Genomic DNA, 12,549 nt, shown 5'->3' on the forward strand with positions numbered 1-12,549 from the left:
CTTCATTTGTATGTAAAAATCATTCATACATTGATCATTATTCAGATTGCGACTGACTTTAGTAGCATCTGGTTACTGTTTGTTTATTGGGTGACGGACATATCACTGTCCAATTAATATGTATTTATAACATCCATTTCTTTGTTTGTTTTTTTCTTTCTAAATGCTCATGTCTTTGTAGAATTTTAGAAGTGTGGTGTAAAGTAAGCTATGAAATACATTGAAGTATGAGACTATGAGTAGACCGAACCACACGCGAGAGATAAAATTCGAATAATTTAATGTTTTCAACTTTGTATAAAAGTTTTTTCTTCATATTGAGTGATATTAGATCGCTAGATATTTGTAAAAATGAAAGGAATTAGCTGTCAAATAGTGCCAACCCAAGCAGAGAAATGAATTCAAAGTAAGCAGCCATTCCTCTGCTTCGAAACTCGAACCTCATTGTTGAAAGGCTTAAGACGAGGTTCGATCTTGTCGCTTTTGTATGCATACCTTGTTAATTGAAGTCGCCAACAAGTAGCGAATACCATTATGTCTTTGAGGTAGAAAACAGCCCCTTTTATTCGAGTTGACATGACCAACGGACAATACCTTACCACACACACACTAAGTAAATTATATAATAGTATACTGTATCCTATAGTGCGAGAGGCGAGTCTCAAACTCTAGCTTCTTAAAAACTACGTCTTAGTCAATGTACGCATTGCATTAAGCCAGGAGCTTTTCCTTTAACTTCGAGTTGTTTGATCAATCTTATTAGATCATGTTTGATTGATCGGTGCCAATGATTTTTAAGCAACATTTTGAAAATTTATTTTTACTGGAATGAGAAATATTAAAATGTTTGTTGATGAGGAGTTTCTGTCTGTGTTTTTGTGTTCCTTTTTCCTAGTAGATATTTGGCGAAAAGATTCATAAATATTGCAGGAATTATATCTCGCTAGTTTGAAATAAAGTTCTTTATCATATTGTTGTCCATCATTTGTGTGAGTTTTAGAGTTGGACTTCTCAGTACTTTTATTAAAGTAAATGGTTTGAACCCGGGAGTATCGTTACATGTTTGTAAATGTAGATCGTCCAGGTTGGTATAGTCCTGAGAAAGACTGTTTTTATTGTTGTTGACTGACGTTTTGACATCCTTAGCGGTAGTCATCTTCAGTTCCATTAGACGAAACTGAAACACGACTACTGTCTTACACGGATAAAACATTCCATAACAACTAAACGAATCCCGACTGAGACGATCTTGCGTATCAAAGAGACTGGTCAGAGAAAACCAAAGACGAGCTCGGAAGCAGGGTAGTCTCCGCTTTACAATTGGCCTCTATACGTGATAATAACTTGACAAAGGACGCGCAACAAGCACTCAAACAACTAAAACATGACAACAACATCGTCATTTTACCAGCAGACAAAGGACGCGTGACTGTGGTCAAGAACATGACTGATTACTTCTAGAAAATGGACACCCTTGTTAACAACAGACAAACATACGAACGACTCAAACGAAACACAACACCATCATTAGTACGCAATTTTAATAGCAAGATCTTCTCTAAGAGAAAATCTAAAATTATATCTGAACGTATTTACTATCGACTTAGATGTTCAGTACCACGACCGCCCAGACTATAGGGACTACCCAAACTTCACAAACCACAAATACCCATGCAACCAATTGTATCATTCTGTGGTTTGCCTACTTACGAACTCTCAAAGTACTTGACTAACATACTGCAACCACATACGAGCAAATCAAAACACAAGCTACAATCCACTGAAACTTTCATTAAAAAACTGAGCACTATACAAATACCGGACAACTATGTACTAATGTCTTTTGATGTGAAATCACTGTTCACCAGTATTCCACTTAATCTGGCACTTACTTGTACAAAAACCCTCATTACAAACACTACGGACGTACTTCCATTAACGACAGAAGACATTATGGAGCAACTGGAGCTCTACCTCACCTCGACTTACTTCCAGTACAAAGGTACACACTTCAAACAATTACATGGAACAGGAACAGCAATAGGCTCACCCGTTTCTGTTGTAGTTGCTGAAATTGTAATGCAATCTATAGACGAACGGGCGCTCACGACTTACAAACATGCACTACCTTTTTGGTTCCGCTACGTAGATGACACAATCACAGCACTACATGCAGACGAGATTGATGACTTTCTCACTCACATCAACAAAAAGAACAGCCACATACAATTTACCAAAGATGTCGAAGAAAACGGAACTCTTCTTGTAAAGACCAATCGTCTTACAACACTACATCACACAAAGCCACCACAATCAGAACATTAACAAGAACGTGCACAAATCATATGTGATTCACCGGACGCTCTACACAATGAAAACAACTATCTCAAACGTGTTTTTGACAAAAACAACTATAACTCTTACTTTATCAGTCGCAACACTTACAAACCCAACGAGCCCAACGAAACGAACAACTCAGTGACAACAGCAACGATACCTTACATCAAAGGTACGTCTGAGACTATCTCGCGTATCTTACGACCATACAACATACGTGTCGCACATAAACAAATCACAACTTTACGACAAGTACTAACGAACATAAAGGACAAAGAACAACCCAACGAACGACAAGGTGCAGTTTACAAAATAAACTGCTCCGACTGCCACGCCTCCTATTTCGGGGAAACTGGCAGGAACTTAAACATAAGACTTACTGAACACAAACGAGCTACTAAGAAACATAACACAACTAATCACATTGCCGAACATCACCGAATCATAAAGCACAACATTGACTGGGACTCGGCAAAATGCATTACTTACAGTACTGACTATAGACAACGGCTTTCATTAGAAAGTTGGTATACCAATTTGGAAACCTTACAAACGACTTATTCACAATACAAACAAACGATCAACTAAAAATATTACACTTATTCACAATGACAATACACAATTAACACCCACACATTACAACTAAAAACATCACAACTAAAAATATTTCACTTCACACTAATTCACAATGACGATACACATTTCCTGTACACACAATACAATGACGTATGAACCAGATAACAAATACGGCTAACCTGACGTTTACTCCTCATTTGACTCTGAAGATGACTACCGCTAAGGTTGTCGAAACGTCAGTCAACAACTACAAAAACAGTCCTTCTCAGGACTTTATTAACCTGGACGATTATCATTTACAAACATATAATTTTGTTAGTTGTTTATTCACGTCTGATAATGAGTAGTAGCATTGTTATAGGATTTTGATTTTATCATTAAATGTATTAGCTTCATGTTTAGATATTTGACTCATTCGTATTCAAAATTTCATGCATATAACCTTTGCTCTTGCTTTGTACATGCCATGATGCCATTTAATATTTAAACAGACGAATGAATCAATAAGTACGGCTAACCTGACGTTTACTCCTCATTTGACTCTGAAGATGACTACCGCTAAGGTTGTCGAAACGTCAGTCAACAACTACAAAAACAGTCTTTCTCAGGACTATACCAACCTGGACGATCTACATTTACAAACAAGTACTTTTATTGTTGTTCAAGTAGCGTTGTATTGTATTCTTGATAAAATGAAAAGGAAAGGAGTTACGTTTTGCTCGGTCAAACTATCTAGTATGAGAGGAGAATCCAGGTTTTTAATGTCGTTTTATTATCTGTTTAATAATTTTTGTTTGAACTGATGTTATACATGGAAGAGCGTGACCATTACAAAAGCGTGACCATTACAAAAAGTACTAATGAAGACAATGACTTCAACTTCGTTGATACTTGAACGACACTTTCTTACTATTTTCGTTTTATTTACAAAAATAGCATATTTAACTTAAAATGAAGAAAATGATGTTTATATATATTTTTATTTGCAACATTGAACTAAGCAAGCGAAATGGAAATTGAAGCAACTAAATGAAGTCAAGATTTTATACCAGACACGCGACATTTTATTCTAGACACGCGTGTGTAGTGTTTTAATATTCTCTCGCGGGGCAAGAATCAAGCTGCTGCTTTTTTCGAAGAGAAAATCCACAAGAAATCGGTGTTTTTTGCAAGAAAATTGAAAAAATTTTATTTGTCGTTGCATATGAATGAGATTGTCTATAATAAAACTGAAGTTTGAGCGAAAGTTAAGTCAATTATGTGTCTTCCACATGATGTAGATTCAACTAAACAGGTAAATTAACTAGTAAAGCAAGCATAGTACTTACATTTGCCTACGTTGCAACGAGATCAACATTGAAATGACACATTTAACAAATACATCAACGTTGTAGCCGTGTGGTTGAGCACCAAGAGAAGATAAAAACGTAATTAAGACGTGATGGGGAACATTCTAGTGATGATGTTGATGCTGAAACAAAATAGAAGCGTGAAAAAGAAAGGCAAAAGAAGCAACATACATAAAGTCCGGTAAAGTTAAGAAGCAGTGTCGACATCAGAAATTTGGATCAACAATTCGCAGGCAATGTATGGTAGAATTCAAGGGATTTTGATGAAGAACCACTGTTAGCTGAAGACGATGACAATGATTCATATTTTTACAAAATAAGAAAAAGGCATAGGAAGTTTCAGACCTTTTTACGAGCCAAGACTCGAGCGATGAATGGATTGCTTGAGTTCCAATATGTATTGAGTTAGAAAGTAGACACCAGAAAACCGGTGCACAAATGATCAGTAACATACCTCCATCCTTTGCTGGCCGGAAAGTTCATCCTCACACAGTTAAGAGATAAAGAAAATAGCTTGTTTGGTTTTTTTGCTGATAGACTTGCAAGTTTAAGCAGGGATGATTTGTGCTTGAGATGTACAACTACGTTATGTGTAAGTATTAGTAAAAAAATAATATATCTTTTATAATTATTTGTGTGGAAGATAATTTGTCTAGTGTTTACTAATAGTTCAAATTCTGAGATTAAAAAATGACATTTCAAAATAAACCAAAACAAAACAATGAAGCAAAAAATAAACTGACGTTATTAAGGTAAATCTGCTAATAAAGTCGTGATGAGGTCATCATTTTTCAACAATAGATATCGCTCGAATGAATTTTTTCACTGTATACAAATATGCATTATGCCATTTTGGCTAAAAAGTTAAGAAATATAACTAATGTTATACTTTTTGGTAATTTGATGACGTCATCAGTCATGTGATTGTTACATGATAACAAATATCATGTATTGTCGTGTATAAAATGTAACACTACTTCACTTATTTCACATATTTACTTATTTACGTAATTCATATGTTGTCTTCAATTTAGACATTTTGTCGTTTCATTACAACTAGGAAATCTAGAAGCTTGCTACATTCGTCAACACATATTTTAAAACCCGCAAATATTGCCACTGTAGTTTGTTATTGAGTTTGACTGCTGTATCATAGTTTAATGCGTATAGGATAATGGTCACAAAACCACAGTACTTCCTTTAAGATTTTATGTACATATGAGTAGCTGAGACTACTGAGTACAACCTACGAAACATCGCCTACTGACACAGAATAATGTCAGCCAGTTGATTAGGGTTTATCATTGGTTCCAACCATTAAAGTTACATGACGTCAATATTGATAATGAATTCGAGAATATTTTGACTTAAGATATGAGTTCGAATCATTTTTAATGTTGGAAAAAGGTCAAAAACCCTAATCAACTAGTTGCGCCGACACGAGTGACCCTTCTGTATATTCTTCTTTTGTTCTACTAAGGTAGTTTAAAAAATTTACCATTTACGTGAAGACTATTCATTATCATTTGGCTTCTGTCCCTTTACTATTTGGAAAACTATTGTGAGTCATTGTTTGATTCGAAAAAGACTAAAAATTCACGTTTGTACTCAGAGGAGAAAAGTTACACTTATTATTGTTAACATTATAGTCATATTATAGTTACGCTTTAATAAATTGCTTGAGTAATTATAACTGGTTCACACTATCTTGTTGCGTTTGGACTTTTGAAATAGAACCAAAATTAATAGTTATTCTTTCGGGACCGCGCACGTAACAGTGATGTACAGAAATATACAAATCAATACCAGTAAATTAACTATTGACACAAGTGTTGAAAAGTGTGGTCAAGCACTTCTTTAGTTTGGTTTGCACACTTCTTTAGTTTAGCTTGGTTTGCATATCATAAGCAACGCATAAATTTAATTGTATTTCCCGCTCACGTATTTTATCTATGCTACAATGCGTGAGTATTCTTTGTCATTTGAGATTATGTAAATTCACACGAATAACTTGTAAAAGAATAGAAAACGAAATAAGTTCATTTACTTCAACGCTGTCAATAAACTCACCGAAACGTGCTGCGAGCGAAATGAACCCAACAATAAATAAACTATGGGAATACGTATTAATTTGGGTTGAATACAAGTACATCTCGTCTTACTACTTTGTATTCAATATTTTGCATTCAATATTTTTGTACTGTTTGCACGAACGAGGAACATTTGATACTTGTGATTGTCTGCAAAGCTTGCATTTGTCTAATAGGCCGTATCCTGTATCAAGAAAATGTGCTAAAAATGATTTCTAAATGCATAAATTCATGACTACATAAAAATCACAGAGAACTACTTATTTTTAATAACTGTATATGATTTAAGCTGTTTGCATATGTTGAAATTGCAATCTTTGGTGTTTCAGTACTCCAAAGTTTCATAATATTCGATTAAAGTTTTACCTGTTGCCATCTCGTTTTATGTGTGAAACTGCTAAAAATCTAACAAAAATTGCGGGTGCACACACAATGATGCAAAACAACAAAATGGCGAGCTTGTGGGGATGTGTAATTCATTTTAAATGTGAAAACGTGCCATTAACTGATTTTCCAGAAAGATCTTGAAAAAAAATTTTACATTATCACGAGCTTTGGTTAATATACGATGGTGAGTTGAGAGACGTTGCTGAAAAGAACAAAAATTTGATGAAAAAATCATTCTTTGAAAAGTCCTTTGGCTGAGTACCATGGAGACTTTTTGTACCATAGAAATTGCTACGCAAAGTTCACCAATGTTGGCCTGATTTGACGGGCAGAAAAAAGAATGAGCAAAAAGTTAGAAGCTTCAGCAGCTACTGTCAATAAAAACTATATACAAGAAGATAAGTCGACAGATGTAAGTGAGCGAAACTGCTACGATCATCCTAGTTTTGTCATGACAGTTCTAAACCTCCTGTCAGAAATAAAGCAGTTTTGCGGTCAATATGCATAATATGCCTGCAAGAAGAGTCTTTCATCACTCAATCGGTAAATAATGTAATAAATAAACCAACATTTTACAGGTATCCCAATAACCGTTTTGCAACAGCATAATGTTCTATGCGTAATCTACCTATAATATGATTCAACTTTTGTTGTTCATAAACTCAAGCAGTGTTTGAGAAAAAGACGCTTGAAGGTAACAAAGCAAACAACTTACTGATGATGAGGAATGTTCAATTATAATTTTTGTTTTCTCGAAACTAGAAAACGAGTTCTAGACAAACTAGTTCCCGCAGAAACGAATAATGGCGGAAAACTATCAGAAGCTGCAAACAGGAAAGAGGACCAAAGAATTCCGGTCCACATTACAGACAAGGAATGTAATGCTCTTGAAGTAGAATATCATAGTAAATGCTACAAAAGCTACTTACGAAGTAATATACTTTGTATATATGTACAAAGTATATTACAACGTGTCCTCCATCCTATCACCATAATAAAATGGTGACTTCTGCACTTAAAACACAGGATGTACGCAGGGGCGGATCTAGGGTATGTGAAATCAATCACGCGACTGATGTTTATAGTTCAAAAAATATTTATAAAAATTAATGATTACAATTTTTTGATCATTAAATTTTCGTTCTGTAATCGTTTGGATTTCATCGTCAAAATTCTGTCTTATGTATGAAAACTTATACAAATACCACCTTAGCAAACACATCAGTATATAAAAACATCTAGAATTATATTAACTGGCTGACTGATAAGCGGGGTGGCTCGACTGGTTCGACCGATAACGGAGTTTAACAACGCTTATTTATACCATTCGATTGGTCAATAGGCAGATCAGTGGACGATCTGGAATAATCTCGACCGATAAGCGGGGTGGCCGGACCTATAAGGGAGTCCAATTGCTATCGTGTAATTGGTTCGTTAAAATTTTTCTCTTACTGTGATTGGTTTGACCGATTTCGACTGATAGCCAACTGAACTAAAATAGTCAAGCTCACTGTCTGAGTTGAATGTTTGATCGTTTCATAGTAATTTTCTAAAGCACGATAGAAATTAAACTACAATCAGATGGAATTTATGGAAATCTTTTAAAAATTCATATATTGACATGAATGCTGCTGTCCTAACTGTGAATCTTTTCAAGAGGGTGAAAAATTTAGGGATGAATTGTAAATGCTTGGCAAAGACAATCTCGCGAGAGTCATTTCAGTCATTGATGTTCAAAAGCAAGCCAACATTGTTTTGAGTTTTCTCATACTCATTCCAAACCAAAATTCGGCGATTCTGACTCTACATCGTCTTCAAAGATACTAGTCGCGCCACCGACCAAGCCAGTTCACACACCTTCTCAAAACCTAACGTATGCGTCTTTGCCAAGTTCCACCACTACCGCCCTATTGGTAGGACCTATGCAAATTGAGTCAACGGAATGTTTGCTAGGACTCGATTGTAAGCGTTTGTGCTGTACAGGCCGACAGCCTTACCATCCTACCCTAGAAGAAATAAAGCACACGTCTAGAAAGCAAGCCAGTACAGGAGGATCGTCGAATGTACAAACTTGTCCGTCTTCTATATTTTTTGAAATATACATGGGTCACATACTGCATGACAAAAGGCACCATTGCCTGTTACTTCTGTAAAAGAGCGATGCGTCAAGACCTTATTACTCTCAGTCATAATGGTGAAAAGGCTTTTCTTCTAGGAGAATTCAGCGACTGCAAGAAGTGCCGAGAAAAACTTAAAACACACTCTCAGTCTAAATTTCACGCAGAGGCGACTGAGACAGTTTTATTATCTGATAATTAGAGAAGAGATATTGGAGCGATATTGGTCTGTGAATTGAGGAAAACCCAGGAAACTCGAAGGAGAATGTTGCTAAAACAACTAAGTAGTATAAGGTGTTTGGCACGCCAAGCCCAAAGTTTGCAAGGTAAAACTGAACTTGAGAGTAACTTGCAACAGTTGCTAAAATTAAGAGCAGAGGATGTACCTGATTTGTTGGAGTGGATTGACAACGGAAGATATCTCAGTCACGACATCATAAACGAGTTGATTAATATGATGGGCAATGCAGTCCTGAGATCTATAGTGGCAGACATCCGTAAGGAATCACAATTATTTAGCCTAATTGCAGACGAGTCTAGAGACATAAGCAACAAGAAACAACTTACATGTGTTTTGCGCTGGATATCTAGAACCGACTTGTCCGTCCACGAAGATTTCCTTGGCATGTACGAGCTAGAGAAAACCGATGCTGAAACAATCACCACTTCGCTGAACGACATTTTGTTGCGATGCAGTTTGACGATAGACGACTGTCGATGGCAAACATATGATGGAGCAGCAAATATGGCTGGAGGCAGAAGTGGGGTTGCTGCTCGAATATCTTCTGAGAATCCTCACGCCCTGTACATTCATTGCGGTAACCACAGTCTTGACTTGGCTTTGCGTGATTATGTAAAGGAGAGCTAGATTATCAGCGATACGTTGAAGGAGGTGCAAGAGTTGGCCGTGTTTATTCGATCTTCACCAACACGAATGGCGCAATACCAGCATATTGCCAAAGAGATTGAAGACAGCGGCACGCAAATTGAGAATCCGCATTTGCTGTGTCCAACTCGATGGACAGTACGAACCAAAGCCATCTCGGCTGTCTTGCACAATTACGAGGCCATCTACTCTGCATTACTTAGCATTGCCAAAGAATCTTGCAAGTCCACCGTTCGTGACACAGCATCAGGTATGACTAGCCGATTGAAGAAGTTTTCCTCGTACTTTGGTTTAAGTTTTGCGCAGAATATCTTCAGCGTGTGTGAACAAGTAGCAACTACCTTACAGAAGCCTTCAATAACGGCACAAACAACTGTTACTTGCATAAATGCCTTGAAGACAAACTTGCAGCGTCAACGAGACAACTTCTCTTTGTTTTACGACCAAGTAGTTGCTTCAAGCAAGGCTATCAACTTTGTAGGCGATCCAACACAACCAAAACCAAAGAAAGTTCCGTGGTGACTTCAACACGGAGATGGCGAGCAACATCATTTCCAAACTGCGAAAGACGCCCACCGTGCCCAGTATGTTGAGTCAATTGATGCGTGCTTGGCTTCACTACAGGAGCGCTTCGATCAAAAAACATATTCTGTATTGATGAACATCGAAACCGTGCTCATTAATGCAGCAAACGGGCGTAAGTTTGAGTTGAATGATGAAGTTGAACACCTTTACGAAAACGACCTCGACTTTGACCAGCTGAAGGCGGAGTTAAAGCTTCTTGAAGGAATTATCTCGCAGCGACTTCCAGACCTAAAGAAGGTGACATCAATTGACAACATAACATCAATATTCTCAACCGAAGAAAATAACTCATCGCAGAATGTCATGGCAATGTCTAATGTTGTCCGACTCTTGCAGATTTACCTTCTTGCTCCAATGAGCGCAGCCTCTGGAGAACGATCTTTTTCATGCCAGCGGCTTGTCAAGACACATCTCAGGAGCACAATGACGGCAGCACGCTACAATCTTATTGTTATGCATGTAAACAAGGCCAGAACTGACGAACTGGACTTACGTTTAATAGCTAAGGACTTTGTTCTGAAAAACGAACGTAGGGTTAGATTTTTTGGGAAATTTTAATGAGATCACATTACTTAATAAAATTGTTCATGTAGTCATCTTAGTTCAATATGTTAGCACGCACGCCGAGCAGTAGAGAATACGCATAGCGTTTTAAGAATGTCTACCAATATTTTGCAGACTTTGAAACTTAATCATGATTCATGAAACAATGCATATCTGTAATATACTAAAACAGTAAGCTGCAAGCTCACATGCCCTTTTCGGTCAGTGCCCCACTTTTGAGATACTTCCGCGGCCCCTGAGCACAGCTGGCTGCTTAATGCGCCGTTGCTGCAGAAATTTCATGTAGTACGACTGGCTGCTGTAATGCGCCGTTTGTGCAGAAATGTCTTACAGCACAACTGGCTGTTGTAATGCGCCGTTGCTGCTAAAACAAAGACTGTCCATGTCCGGAATCACATTATTGCTTTGCACTATGTGTTTCCTAGGCATGCTGAAGAGCCCTGACATTGGGCGAAATGGTCTTAGCGTGTTTGTCCTCAATATTTTGTAAGAAAAAATGAAAAACTGCGATTTCATTCACTTTGAAAATTTGTTGTAAAGCTATTCCAAAACGCCTCCGGCGTTTGCCGGCTTAGTTTGAAAAATCCTAGATCCGCCCCTGACAAACATATACTGAGAACATCAGACAAAACTAACGACAACACCACCAACAAAAAGTCACATACAAAAACATGCATTTGACAACAAAGACAAAACTGTCCACTTAACGGAAACTGCCTATTATCATCCGTCATCTACCAAGCTACTGTGAAACGCAAGGACAATGACACAACTAAGACGTACATTGGACTTACAAAAAACAAATTTAAAACTAATCATAGAAATCACACTGCCTACAAAGAAGTACTTAACTAATATATATATGATGGACCGTACGTTCTGTGTCCCAAGTGCAGGAGTCACCATTTTAATATGGTGATAGCCGGGAGGGCACATTGTATATGCACTTTGTATATATATATATATATATACAAATATATATATAAGTACAGTGCTCGATGCTTAAGAGCAGAGCGTAAATATTGATAATAAGAAGAAAATAAATTAAATGTAGATATGATCTTCGCACTTTGTTGGACAATTTAAGCAATTGTCTAATGAACCTGAAAAGTTCAGGTGACTCAACGGGATTCGAACCCATGACCTCTGCGGTGCCGGTAGTGATCTGACCAACTGAGCTATGAAGTCACACAGTGGTGCACAGGTCAATTTTGTTGGGCTGATGTTTTCTCGTGAAAGGAATGTTATATGAAAGAATGTTTTATGCAGTGCGGTGTTTGAAATTAAATGTAGATATGATCCAACAAAGTGCGAAGATTTCACGCCGTTGGGCGATCTTCAGGCAACTGACAGATAATTTATTATTTGCTGACTATATACATTGATTAGAAGTTGTTAGGTTAAATGACGACATGCACTAAAGATATCGGAACGTTTATTTAAAATGTTCTTTTTACGTCCTTTTAGGATAAGTAGTCTTTCTTCATGGCAAAGGCGGCAGGTTTTTTGGTTTTTGTTCGGAGGAGGTGGAAGTTGTTTGATGAAGTCCCATTTAATGTTGTAGTTTCGTTTATTTTCTTTCAGTGTCCACGTGTGTTTAGAAAGTTGTGTCTCGTTGCGGTATTTAATGTTCGTAATTGATTTAATGTGGTTTCGGT

This window comes from Xenia sp. Carnegie-2017, unplaced genomic scaffold (genome assembly GCF_021976095.1).
Source record: "Xenia sp. Carnegie-2017 unplaced genomic scaffold, XeniaSp_v1 HiC_scaffold_22, whole genome shotgun sequence".
NCBI classification, from domain to species: domain Eukaryota; kingdom Metazoa; phylum Cnidaria; class Anthozoa; order Malacalcyonacea; family Xeniidae; genus Xenia; species Xenia sp. Carnegie-2017.